The sequence below is a fragment of the Talpa occidentalis genome, unplaced genomic scaffold (genome assembly GCF_014898055.3).
Source record: "Talpa occidentalis isolate TD23 unplaced genomic scaffold, MPIMG_talOcc4v2.1, whole genome shotgun sequence".
Taxonomy (NCBI): Eukaryota; Metazoa; Chordata; class Mammalia; order Eulipotyphla; family Talpidae; genus Talpa; species Talpa occidentalis.
The window spans coordinates 64,247,946-64,261,845 of record NW_026555331.1 but is presented as its reverse complement, the minus strand read 5'-3'; the positions used below and the strand labels follow the sequence as shown (position 1 = coordinate 64,261,845).

Below are 13,900 nucleotides of genomic sequence, written 5' to 3'. Positions count from 1 at the left end.
GGTACCCAAAAACTCACTGTATACTTGAAACACTGAAAACTGGTACAGTATTTATTTTCCTATAGTAGATGTCATAGCTAACTAAAATTACTTAAAATAGGATGTCCTTTTATAACTACTGTATTTAACATTATTATGAGCAATTCATTAACATAGAGTTCTACGACAATCATTTTGAAATTTACCATAGAAGTCAGTCTTATTGATATTCAGAAAGTTTTATATCTAATATACAAATAGCAAAAGCTAATAGAAGTAAAGGGAAATAGATTTATTTAAGGACAGGTAGAAAAGTCAACAAATTCCAAAATGGAACCAAAAAATTCCAATGTCACTTCTATGTATACAATTAGGTTCCTTTTTGGGTCACTTTGCATGTGGGTATGGCTGTTTATTCATTTCCTAGTGTACCCAGAGAGATATCTGCTGAAGATATAATATTCAAATAAATTTTATCTCACAATTCAGAAATATTTTCCTTGGCTAATTATTTTATGGAGCAAGAATATCATGATAGGTCAAAATTTTTACTTCTCTTTTAATGATACATAACTTGGAAGTAAGCATTTTAACTACTATTTGGAAGATTCCTCCCAGCCCCCATGATTGCATATGCTTATCAAAAAAATAAAATACAAATGGGTGGTTCACCAGGGTATTCTCATTTTCTTAGCAAAGGGCAGTCAGTATTTGCAAACAGGAAATTAGAGGAATTATATAAAAAGGAAGCAATGATACTTGAGAGAGCAAACAGTTAACAATTACATGTGAACAGAAAGTATGATTGCTTAATCAAAACTTTAATTTCAGAAGTTTTCCTGGTTTTGTTTTGATATAAAGCATTTCCAAAATATAAAGCATCTCCAAAAATTCTAGCCCTGGCTAGAATTATAAAGTAGGTACTTCATAGGTCAGTGCAATCTGAAAATTGCCTATCTCCCAATTTGTGAAGAGTCGTTTATGTTTTTATTACCACAAACTCCTTAACTTCCTGGGGTTACAAAAAGCATGCTTGACACTATGGAAATGTTCACATTGAAGGACTCTAAATATTTGGAGGACGTGATTTCATTCATCCTAATGCTATTAAAATTACAACTACAGCATAAGTCAGGGTTCAAGCACTCATTCAATCTGTAATAAATTCAAATGGGAAGGTAGAAAGAGTATACTTTAAAACCAAAGTGATAATGTTTTACTTAATTTTAAAAGTTCATGCAGATAATTTTTTATTTTTTAATTACTTTAAAAGATTTATTTATGCATACAAGAGCTGGGGTGCAGGCCAGAGATGCAGGGGGTGAGAGGATTCACTAGAGACAGAGTGGGGAGCAGAACAGGAAGATGTACTGAAACACACTGCTGAGGGGAGCAGCGGGCAAGACCGGAGAGGTCTGTTGCTCCATGTGGATCACCTCCTGGGCCAGGGATTGAACCAGTGCTGCAGTGTCTATGGATAGCATCATAGTGCTGCTTCTTAACCTCTTGAGCCACCAAGGAGGCCCCAGATAATTAGTTTTAAGCCAGCTCAAAATGAACTTTAATCAGAGGCTTGTGCATGTAGTCAATAAGGTATAAATGTTAAGTGTGTACAAAATCTTGAGTAATACTAAACAATGTAATGAAAACAGAACCTGCATCCAGGTCGGGATCTATATATGCCATCACTGTTATTCTCTAAGTTATGCCCACGTGGCTATCCTGGACCAAACTACTTCTGGAAACAACTTTTATTTATTCCCACACAGTTGAAGTAGGATCAGTTCTAGGCAAACTTGCCCAATCAGGGTAGCCACTCCCTCTGCCTCTAGAGGACCCACACATTCTGCCAGCTATACTAATAAGACACTTGGTAACTGTATTTGAGTGATTCTAACTGCACAAGAATGAACTTCAGAACTTTGCCTCTCTCATTATTGAACCCCTGATATGGGTTCTAAAGATTTTCTGGAAATTACCTGTCTCCTCCTCAGGACTGTAAATTCATCTCCAGGCAAACTATTATTCACCCTTATACTCCCAGCACCTGGTCAGAATCCCAATAGTAGTAGATCTCTGATAAATATTTGTTGAACACAAATAGAATTCCTTGAAACAACTTCAAGAATTACAACAAGCAGGTAAATGTGTTTTGGAGCTCCTAAATTTCCAAATCTGTTTACGGCAGGCTCTAAAGACAAACCCACAGAATGAAACTGCTAGTTTGTTTGGGTGGAGAGGCAGGAACCTAGCACAACATTATGAGCACCTGGGAGTCTGTCCTGTTTCTGTCAATGGGTGTTGACAGCAAGGGAGACTGAGGCACATGCCGCTCAGAGGTGTGCAGGTGTCCCTGACAGGCTCAGAGACACACCTGGGTGACTCTCGGCCAGCCTGAATTTTCAGAACATTTCTGCTTTCAAGTGTTTTATCCCATAGCTCCTTAAGCACATACAACGTGTTTTGATTATAATTTATCATCTGGAAATAGTCAATGTAATTCTATAGAAAGGAAAAATGAAAAAAGGAAAATTCAAAACCTTTAAAGGAGATGCTCTTCATGAGAAATTAAAATGTACAGATAATGATGAAAATATCAGAGAACATTTTTGACTGCTTTCAGATAGAAATCAAAAGGAGAAAACCAGCATAAAATTGGCTAAAAGTGATAAAATTTTTCTTTTTCTAGTTGTTAAAAACCAGCTCCCTTATCAACAAGTTTAAAAACTATAATGGAGAAGGAAAAAAATCCTTAACCTATAACAATAAACAACCATTAATAGCTTTTCATATATTTTAAGAGTGTTTATAATATACAAAAGACTAAAAATTTATGCTGACTTAATTGTAATGCTTAATCTCCATAGAACACTGTGCTTATCAGAGAATTTTAGCCAGGTTAATTTATGCACCTTTTATTTGGTTACAAAGCTCTGTTCATATGTACTGTGAGGCCCGGTCTGGCTCTCAGTCTATGTCCTTCTTCCCTGAGGGCTGGGCCCCTGCCTGGTGGCGGTGCAGTTTAGGAGCTCGAGCCCATCCTCTGGTACTTGGCACAGCTATCTTTGTTTCAACCAGTCTTCCCATCCTAGGGCTGCTGAGGGACCTGGCAGCTAAACCTCGATCTTGTGTGTGAAGTCCTGCTGACAGACTTACCTGGTACCAAATCCATTATGTGCCTGGGTTTCCAAGTATTGCTACACCTTGATTCTGAGTCACTGAGCTGCATCTACAGACTGAGAAATCTAGACTGTCATGCGTGTCCTCTTTCCAACAAGGGTAGCAAACTGTGGTCCTGCTGAGTTCCTGATTCTAGCTCTGCCTTGTTCAGTAAGCAGAGCTAGCTACCTCCCACCTGCCATTGTTAATCAGATCCTTCCCAGCTGATTGAAAGAGATATGGGGGTAACATGGAAGAGACTATCACAAGATTCCAAGAAGAACTTAAGAGTTCATCTGTGGGCTTTTTGGGGAATATGAACAAATAAGCTTTTACAGCAGTTACCCATGTTGTGCAGAGTAAGGAAGACTGTACTTGCCAGTATTCCAATCCTTCCATTACACTGTAACTATTAATGATGTCCTGCTGAACACAATAGATATTGACAGACCTTTAAATAGTAAGTGGCATGCTTATTATGTGGCATGCTTTTCAAAGCTTTTAATATTGTATCTTATCTTAGTGACTGGAATAATCAATCACTTTGAAAGTCATGCCATATAATGATAAAAGCCACCTACCTGAGGCCCTGCTCCAAACTCTAGCAAGGTAACCTTATCAAAAGACCATCATAGAATGAAGCATTCTGCGTGCCAAAATACGGCCAATGCAGCACCAAGGCGCAACCTAAAAAGAAAAGAAGAGTTAGTTTAAAAATTCCAAAACTCAGACCCAATCTGGTTAAAGGCATACGAACTAAATTGTTTTTTTATTCATTATTACCTATTCATAGTCTTTATGCTTTATTGGAAAATCAATTATCAAAATCTTGTTAGAAATAAATGTGAAACAAAATATTTACAGGACATTGTAAAATGAAGAGTAAACAGCCCTAGAGTTGTATATTCCCCCTGAATCACAATTAACTGTATTGTTCATATTTTTATATGGCAAAGTATCTTCCAAGTTTATTGTCATCACCCCAAATTTCTGTTCATTTTCTTCATTTGTATTCTATACAGTTATTTTTTTTGTAACACAGTTTTTAGAAAAATCTTTTAAAGTGTGTATCTTGTTCTGAACAGTAGCTAAGGGGAAATCTTGCCTGATGGATGTTTCCCTTAGGTCATCTGTTTACAGGGAAGGGTGCAAATAACGGGTACCCAAAAGTAGAGGCTGAATAAATGGACAACTACTCAGCTCCTGAGTGATTAGTCTTTATGATGAGACTATTATTCATTTTCATGTGAATTTGCAGGTGGCAAGTCCATCTTCAACATCACACAGGAAAACCCAAAATGTATTCTGAAGTACTCAGTGTTTTGAATTATCCTCAGCTTCCTTCTGTTGGTGAAGGTTAATAAAGACTCTCTATGGGCATTAACTAAGAGAAAGCAGGAATATCAGGAGTTCTGTGCAGAAATCATCTGGTTCATTTCCCTAGGTCAGAGAGTCAACATTCAATCGTATGTAGATACCACTCCACTGAGATCATTAACAATGATGTAATAAATATTACCAACATCTATTACCTATGGCACTGAATTCAATCACTGGGGATGCAAACAGATACAGCTCCTGTACTCTAGGAGTGTACCAACTAGTTGCAGCTAGAGTATAGAAATTTTTATGTCAACTTAAGCAATATTACCAGTAAATAAAATAAAACATAACTTCAGGCAGTATTAGAGTGACAAATCAATGCTAAAAATGGTATTTTATGGCATAAACAAATATCATACAAGGTCAGAAAAGGAGAAAACCATGGATTTTTGGTGATTTTTACTATTGAAGGATGCAAATAAAAACAGAACAAAAGGAGGTGCATGTGGGAGGTATACAGTTAGCCAGAAGTTCCCACAGACTAGAACTATGGATTATTACAGATTCTAAGAAGACCTTCTAACTACAGTAAAGTGCAGTTTACAGACAATGTAAGCTCTCAAATGAGAAAAGTACACTGAAACCCAAAAGGATGAGACATTTCACACTGACGTGCTCCATACATGAGAAATGAGGTTGCTATAGAACACTGACTTGATCAGAAAGTACTGAGAACAAATACTGGGAACAGGGAAGAGGACGGAGAAAAAAGAGGGTAGGGGAGAAGGAGAGAGGGAGTGCTTGTTCCAATGAGGCAGAGAGTAGTCTAAAGCAGAGATCTGAAAAATCAGCAAAATCAAGCATTTCCTGAAACAAAGAACACTTACATGTCTGGTAAAAGTAACAAAGGGGATAAAAGGATTTTGTATAGTTAACGCATACAGAAAGACTCAGGCCAAATTACTTGTTAGCTAACTCATGGCAGAGCCTATAAGCCCACCCACTATAAGAACAAACCAGGTAATTAGTGGGGAGGGGCAGAGATTGAGCTTCAAGGAGAAGGAAGAAAGAGGTGGCAAAACCCACAAAAAGGTAACTGCTAAGAGTCACAGAACCATCCTGCAAGTCTTACATAGCATTCCCAACTAGGCATGAAGACACCATGCTTCATCAAGAAATATTACAGGATAGGGTGGAACTGAGAGAATGGAAGAGGGTAAAACTCCTAAATGTGGGTGTCGAGTGGCAAGGAAATGACTTCCTGTAAGAAGACACTTTCTTTCAAAGAGTGGTGCACTGAAAGAGAAGAAAAAAGGTAGGGTGATAGGCTTAAGGGAACTCAGGATCCCAGGTGGGAGAGACAAGAGAACAGACGCCTAAGTGTTAAGAATAAAGAGATAGAAAAGAAATAGACGATTCTGGGAGGGTAGGAAAAAAAAAATCTAAGCCTGAGAAAAGGAAGAGGTTTTTCTTCTTTGATAAGAAGAGGGGCTTCTGTACTCATCTAAGAGGGACATAATATATCCCGGTAAGTTTTTTTGGTAAAGCAGCAAGAGATGCATGAAGTTTGCTTCACTTGGCCACAGTCAAGTGGAAGGTTCCTGTGCCTGATGAATGAGGGACTAGGGTACCTAGCCTGGGGACAGTAGCAGTGGCTAGAAGGACATTATAGGGCGCAAGAAAGGGGTATCTAAGGGCACCCTTCAGGGTTTTGCAAAACAAACAAAATCTGACATAAAGAATTAAATTTCTTAGTTATTGGTGGTGGGAGTATCAACTGTTGAAACTTTTCTGGAATATACTGTGGAACTATATAATCAAAAAACTTAAAATATTCATGTACATTGACTGGTAACTTGTTTCTATAAATTTAAGCAAACAAAAAAAAGATGGGAAACAAATATTTAAGTATAGGCATGCTCAAAGTATATTTCAACAATAAAAATTGATCATGTCTAATAAAAGTGATAACAGGACTAGAAGAAAATCTCTGCAAAGCATGTATCTGATAAAGAACTTCCAAAACTTGAAAATAATCACCTATTTAAAAACTGGTAATGTCTGAAAAGACATTTCACCAATGTAGATGTACAGGTGGCAAATAAGGACATGAAAAGATACTCAACATCATTGGTCACTAGGGAAATGAAAATTAATAGTACCATGAGTGCTACCTAGCCAACAGAGTGACTAAAATTAAAAAGTCTGATGATCTGACTGTATCAAGTTCTGGTGAGAATGTAAAGCTAACAGAACTCATATAGCACTGGTGAGGAGATAAAAATGGTAGAACTTTAGAAAATAGTTGGGCGCTTCTTTAAAAAGTTAAACATGGACCATTTCACACCTATGTATTTTTTTACCCAAGAAATATGAAAAGGTCCTCACAGAAACTTGCACATGAATATTCACAGCAGCTTTATTTATAACAAAAAACTAGGTATAGTTCAACATCTATCAATGTGTGACTGAATAAACAAGTAGTAAATAGATTTTATATAATGGATTACTAATCAGCAATAAAAAGGTTACATCCAATAACATAGGACTTAAAATATGCTGAATGAAAGAAGTCAGACAAAAAAAGGACATATTCTATGAGTCCATTTATATAAAATTCTAGGAAATGCAAAGCAATCTAGAATGACAGGAAGCAGCTCAGTGATTACGTGGGGACAGGGGGTAGGAGCGGGAGGGAGCATTCCCAAGAGTACGTGAGCAAACTGTGGGGAATGATGGCTATGTTCACTATGTTGGTTGCAGAGATGGTTTCAGGGATGTAAACATATGTCACAACTTGGCAAACTGCACATTTTAATGTGTGCAACTAACTAAAGATCAATTCTACCTGAATAAAGCTAAAGAAAGGCCAAATTTTCATATGGGGAAAACCAATGAGAAAAAATTTTCATATAAATTTACTTAAGTCTGGAAAAAAAAACCCCACTTTCTGTGAATGATAAACTAAGATGATAAACTAAAATCCTCTATAAGGGCAATGACTCAAAATGACTAAAATCTTTCAGACACAGAAAAAAAAAATATAAAGAAAGAGTGGTCTAAATGTAAGAGTCGCATTTAATCCTTATTAGAAAGAACACACATTTAGGCAGATTTTAGAGTCACATTCTCAGCTGTTGCCCTTGGAGGAAGCTGATGGGGTTCACCTGTTGCTTCACAGACTAGCATATCATACTATATGATTTAAAGGATCCAGGAATACCCTCTAACTGAACTCCACAAATAATAAATGCATCTGGGATTAGTTCCATTTATCAAATACCAAAGGAAATGCCCACTGAAGCATCTCAATTCAGCCTCTGTAGAGACCCTTAAAATATGCTAACTAGCGGTAATCTTAAAAAGGAAGAGCCATGCTAATTGGGTGGTTTGCCTCTGATTAATTAAAAACATAAATGAAGCACTGCTCCAGCCAAGATAATAAAAGAACAAGTAAGACTAAGCAAGTAGGGCAGGTATTCCAGGTAGAGGAATGATGAGTTTGGGTAACTTCAGACAATTTGATATTTTTAGGTCCAAGAGTGAGAGAGACAATGGAACCATGAAACTTGACATGGGTGGAGGAGCCTTATTAGAGTCAGGTTACCAAGAGTTGAAAAATTTTTAATTATTCTGATAATTTACAAATTATGCTAAATGCAGGTTCCTATACAATTTTCTCCCCCACTCTCACCCCCAGCCATGTTTTCAGATTATTTAGAAAACACCAATCTTTGTGTGCCTTTTTTGCTTTCTGAAATAGAATTAAGTGGTGACTGTTCTTGCAATTTTTATTTAGGTTAGCTTTTTCTAAAAGAAGTTTGATATTCCTCAATTATAAGCTCACTTAAGCCTTTGCTATGTTTGCTGACAAGTAGTTAACATAAAGGGCGAAGCCACCAGAATTAGACCTCCAGGATCCTCTTTCCCTGAGCCTCAGCCTGGACCTGGTCTGGCCCCTTTCCACTGTAGGATGTATGCCCTGCTCCCCACTCTGATAAGGTGATGTGTTCCAGAAAGGTCTTTCCATTATCTTAACTAGTACAGTTCTGCAATTGTCTTGAAAATGGCCCTTGAAAATGTTGACCTGGAGAGGGCCTCAAAATACAAATCCTAAAGGGATTCACAGAGCCCAGAAGTACAGGAGAAACAGTGGCACAAGACAAAGGACTTGCTTTTGGGAGTCAGAACTGAGTTTGACTCCTGCCAGACCCTTACCATTAGTATAACTTTGGACAAGTTAATCTCTTCAGCAGTTTCCTCTGCAGGACAGGAATACAGACTTACCTCGCAGTACTGTAAGAATTAAACAAAGTGATCGATGTCATCTCTAGTGTATTTCTGAAGGCTTAAGATGCAAAGCTGTTATACTTAGAAATAAGTGTTGTCCCTAAATGGTTTGATATACACTTAAAAAATAGGGCCACCTCACCTCCCCCCTCACATACTCTCCGATATAGAATCATAGACTGACAGAATCATTGAAGGACAAACAACCAAACAACGGGAACACTTCATTTGAAGAAGAGTGTGCACTTTTATGTAATGTGAGATTTACATTAAAAGTGATCTGGTGAAGGAGTACACTTTCTTTCTCATCTCTATGACATAAACAGAATGTATCTTAAATTTTATGGTACTCAGAATCACAGTTTACTCTAAATCACAGCTAAAATAAATTATCTTAATCCAGGTGGAGTCAATTGTCATTTTGTGTGTTGAATTGAATGGTAATTTGGGTAATATTTAACTATGTCTATCAGAACCCCTGGCTGTGGCTTACCTGTGGCAAAAGACTATAATGCACCTCTGAAAATATTATGATTATTAAAAATCATAGAGAACAGTTACCCATTAGAAAAAAATATACTCAATCAAAGTACGTAATAAGCCAAAATGCCACAATGGATTCTCTAACATGGGGATATCTCCTTTATAAGCTCTCACAAAATGTCTACTCTCATCCTCTTGAAACTGAAGCAAGGGTTGGAAAGAGGGGTGTGGAGCTGACTCCCTTCTGGCAAAGCCAGGATGATGGTGGGATTAGGGCAGGAGGAAAGCACACAAGATGGGGGATTCAATGGTGGAAAAAAATGAGTCCTCAGCTATAAGACTCACACCATAACAGGGTGCTCTAATAGTAACTCCTCATGGTTTTTAAACAAGCAGTGTGTGATTTCTGAAGCTTCTAAATAATCACACTTGTACTAGTTTTACATCCTTGCAGAAGTAATATTTCTAAATGCTAGATATAATTTTAACTATGTAAATTTACATTAGATACACCTTGTCTATGTAAAAGTATGTAAATTTACATTAGACACACCTTTAGCAACAATATAGTCATATTTATCTATAGGTACCTGCCATTAATACTGGACTGACTTTTCTTTTGTTATTAAAAAATGTACTAGTATTGATCCTGCTCGTAATATAATGAAAGTTATTTTTCCATGTATTTACGTAAGCAATATTAGACACCTATGCAATATTAGATGTGTTTTGGGGCCTTTCTGAACCTCAGTAACTTTAACTGTACAGAGAACATGTCAGTATGTCAATTCTTGTTTAAGTGAGGTAACTTTCTGTAAAAGGCCACAGAAAATCATGGCTAAAACAAAATTGTCACAATACATGATTGTTGGTCCTTTTGCTTATTAAACTGAAACCTGTTTGAATAATTAAAAAAAAAAAATTGTAGACCAATCCAGGCTAGGGGAAAGTAACTTCAGGAAGTAACAAAAAACAGCAAAGAAACTCTGGGGCTGTCTCCAATATCTGCAATTGGATCCAGTGAAGGCCACAGGATAAGCTCCACTGGGAAAGATCCAGCCTTTTTATTGTCCATGTCTGTATTCCTAATATCTAGAACAGTGGCCTCAAGGGGGAGGTACTTAAATATTTGTGAATGGAAAGCAGGAGGAAGAAGAGAAAAGAAGGGAAGGAGGGAAGCTTTCCATCTGTTGGCCACATGGGTCTGAGGAAGAAAACCATTGCCCCATCTATCTGATTACCTTTGGAATGACTGGGAATTAACTGGATACTTTCAGCTGGAAATTTTCTAGTGTTTTCCTTGACTATCCAGCAATCAAGGACATACTGTTCTCTTCGTTGGCCCACCCTCAACAGATACTAGGACACTGCGGTCACTGTGCCATCTTGTGGTCATCTCTAGAAAGTTCGTCTTCTCAATATGCCGTTGTAGTTCCTGTACTCTCGGACGCTCTTTCTTAAAACAGGTTGTAAGAACAAACTTTGAGATAAATAAATCTGTTACTTATCTATCAAGGTATCATAAACACATAAAGATGAGCCAGTCACGAGTTCTACCATCAAAGAGTAGGTAGTCTAAGAGGGAGGGATTCCAAAATGATATTTACAAATTATTGGCAACAAAAAATAGATGGAAGAAAATGTCACAAAATAAATATAGATTAGGAACAATAGGAACTGACAGAAAGATTCTTCCAAGCTTTGGAGATGAGAATCTGAGAAGGAAGAGTCAGCAGAATTGAATGGACAGAGGTGAGATGTGGGTGGAGCTGTAAAATGGGGCTGGAGAAATAGAGAGTGCAGCCCAGAGGGAGGAACAAAAGGGCAGGGGCAAAAGGAGGTAAGATCATTCCAACTGAGGAAATGGCATGGGTGAGGTTAGGCAAATGAACCCCCGCCCCCCATCATGCCTGAGGAACTGAAGCATCTTTGGTGCTGTGGTGCTAAAGGGACAGGGAGGGAACATTTTTGAGGCAGATATGGAGAGAAACAAGAACCACCATCAAGATGGGCCTTGGCATGATGCCAGAAAGAAAAAGAAAAATACCGGATAGTCTCACTCATAGCAGGAATCTAGAAAACTTAAATAAGGGACCAGGAAAATGAATAACTATAAGAAAGTGAAAATCAAAATTAACAAATAACTATGAACCAGAGACACTATATGGGGGGTGGGGGGCGGGGAGGGGAGGGATTGGGGTCAAAATAAGGGGGTTGCAATTGTATGGGGAATATAAAAATAAAATTTATTTAAAAAAAAAAGATGGGCCTTGGACTCAGCTATCATGTCAGGATTATTTATACAGCCACTTCTAATCACCTACTAATGTGACTGACCCCAGAAGCCCAAGAAAAGAAAAAGCAATAGGGCATCCCGAGTGGCCTAGGGGTTAAGATTCAGCGCTATCACCCCAGCGGGCTCAAGTTCAATCCCCATCAGGGAGCTGACCCACATATGGTGCAGCAGACCTCTCCTGTCTCTTCCGCTGTTCTCCTTAGCAGTGTATGTCAGTAGATCCACCTGTTCTGCTCCCTACTTTGTCGCTGGTGAATCCTCTCACCCCTGCACCTCTGGCCTACACCCTAGTTCTTCTATGCATAAATAAATCTTTTTTTTTTAATTAAAGGCAAGAAGAGATGTTGGAAAGTAGTGAGTAGATAGAGAGGTCAGTTGTTGGAATATAGCATTCTTGAGCACTACCAAGAGCAAATTGGGGTGGCAGGGAGCAAATGAACCTGAAAGGAAACAAGAGAATGTGAGAAAAGGAGGCTCCCAATCACAAGAATAAGCAAGAGCAGAGAGTTAGCAGAATTAAAGGACATGAAGCTGTAGTCAGCAGGACCCTTTCTGGGGTTCAGATTCAGAGGTAAGGACTTGTAAGCCACAATGAAATTTGAGAAGCATTATGCAAACGTGAGGTAATTTTTAGCATGTATTATAATTTCTGAGAATCATGATTATGACTTTTCAATATTCCCAATATTTTAGATTTCTTAAATGATATTCTCCCAAACACTTAAGGGTACCAGAAGAGGTACTGATGGTTTACATTTAAAAAAAAAATAATTGGGTAATATGAAAAATTACTCCCTTGATTTATTTGCTTGCTAAGTTTTGATTATTTCGGAAATTTGCAGGTGAGTTTTTTCCCTTTACCTCAACATAAACTTGTAGTATTATTAATATCATACAGAGATTTCTCACTTATCATGCAATGTCAATGACCTCAAGCAGAAAAGAGGAACATAGTTCTGAACAACCAGAGCGGAAAAATAGATGTACAAATCCACACACATCGTACCCTTTATAGTGGAGCTGAGTGCCATGCGAACTCTCACTACGTGCCGACCTCTCAGGTAAAATGAAACAAAGCAACCTCAGGAGTCAAAGGCAGATGAAATGATGGCAGCAAGAGGTGACTGCTCAGGGAGGAAAACATTTGAAAGAGAAATACATACAAGAGAAATCAAGAGGGAAAGACAGAAGCAAGGCTTAAGTGGTCACAGCTCACACTGGGAAGGGTTAAGGTGATAGGTGCACCCATGTACCACTGGCAACTGGAAATTCTCCCCAAGGTCAGATTGGCCCTGTCTTTGCCACACGAAAGGCGGCATTTACAATTTTGTTCACTCATTTCACTCTGAAGAAGAAAATATGAGCTGTACATAAAGATATATGCACAGGATCATTCATCACTGTGCTATTAAATACCGGAAGTAAGCCACATGGCCACCAACTAGGGGAAGGCTAAATGGGGGTGCTCATTTCCAAGTAGTCTCGCATCTGATGACTACAGAGAAGTGACATATAAGTACATGGGAAAAACTTTAAACAATGCTAGAAGAAGTACTACACGAAAAAAAAAAATCCAATTCTGTTTATAAAAGTATTATATAGGCTTAAAGATAATACCAGAAAGAAATACCTGTTAATATTTAACATGTTAATGATGTGAATATTAGTATTAGACCAGAACATCATATTGCACCAACAGGATACATGTCTCTACAGATGGCCAACAGGCACATGAAAAAATGTTCATTGTCATTTATTGTCAGACAAATGCAAATCAAAACCACAATAAGATACCATCTCACACCTGTGAGAATGGCCTAGATCAAGAGGACCAGAAACAAGTGCTGGTGAGGATGTAGATAGAGAAAAAGGAACCTTCCTACACCGTTGGTGGGAATGTAAACTGTTCCAACACCTACAGAAAACAGTATGGAGGTTTCTCGAGACTCCGTGGATCTACCATATAGTTCAGCAATCCCATTCTGGTATCTACCTGAAGAACACAAAAACATTAATTAAAAGAAAAACCATGACCACTATAGCACTGTTTACAACAGTCAGGGTATGGAAACAGTCTAAATGCCCAAAAAGAGATGAACCAATTATGAAGGCAGGCACACACAGAGGAATACTACTCAGCAATCAGAGTAGTATTGCAGCAACATGGATGGACTTGGAGAAGATAATGCAAACTGAAATAAGTCAGAAGGAGAAAGATAAATACCGGATAGTGTCATTAATAAGTGGGAAATAGAGAAACAAACTAACATAGTGAAAGATAATCTTAAAGGCTAACTCTTGAAAACTGACTCTAGAACTGAAGCATCCAAAAGAGGGGGAAAACGGGGAAGGGTAGGAACAATGGGGGGA

At 38.0% G+C, this 13,900-nt stretch overlaps 1 protein-coding gene across 3 annotated transcripts in view; it reads right to left on the bottom strand.

The window, feature by feature from the left end:
• PLAG1 (PLAG1 zinc finger) overlaps window positions 1-13,900 on the bottom strand; it is a 44,002-nt gene that overhangs the window by 14,155 nt on the left and 15,947 nt on the right. Inside the window, exon 2 of one of the 3 annotated variants that reach the window (XM_037506444.2) lies at window positions 3,720-3,825. The exons of the other annotated variants lie outside the window; for them this stretch is intronic. The gene's annotated coding sequence lies outside the window, so the exon portion shown is untranslated. The remainder of the gene's footprint in view (window positions 1-3,719; window positions 3,826-13,900) is intronic. 3 annotated transcript variants of the gene reach the window in all.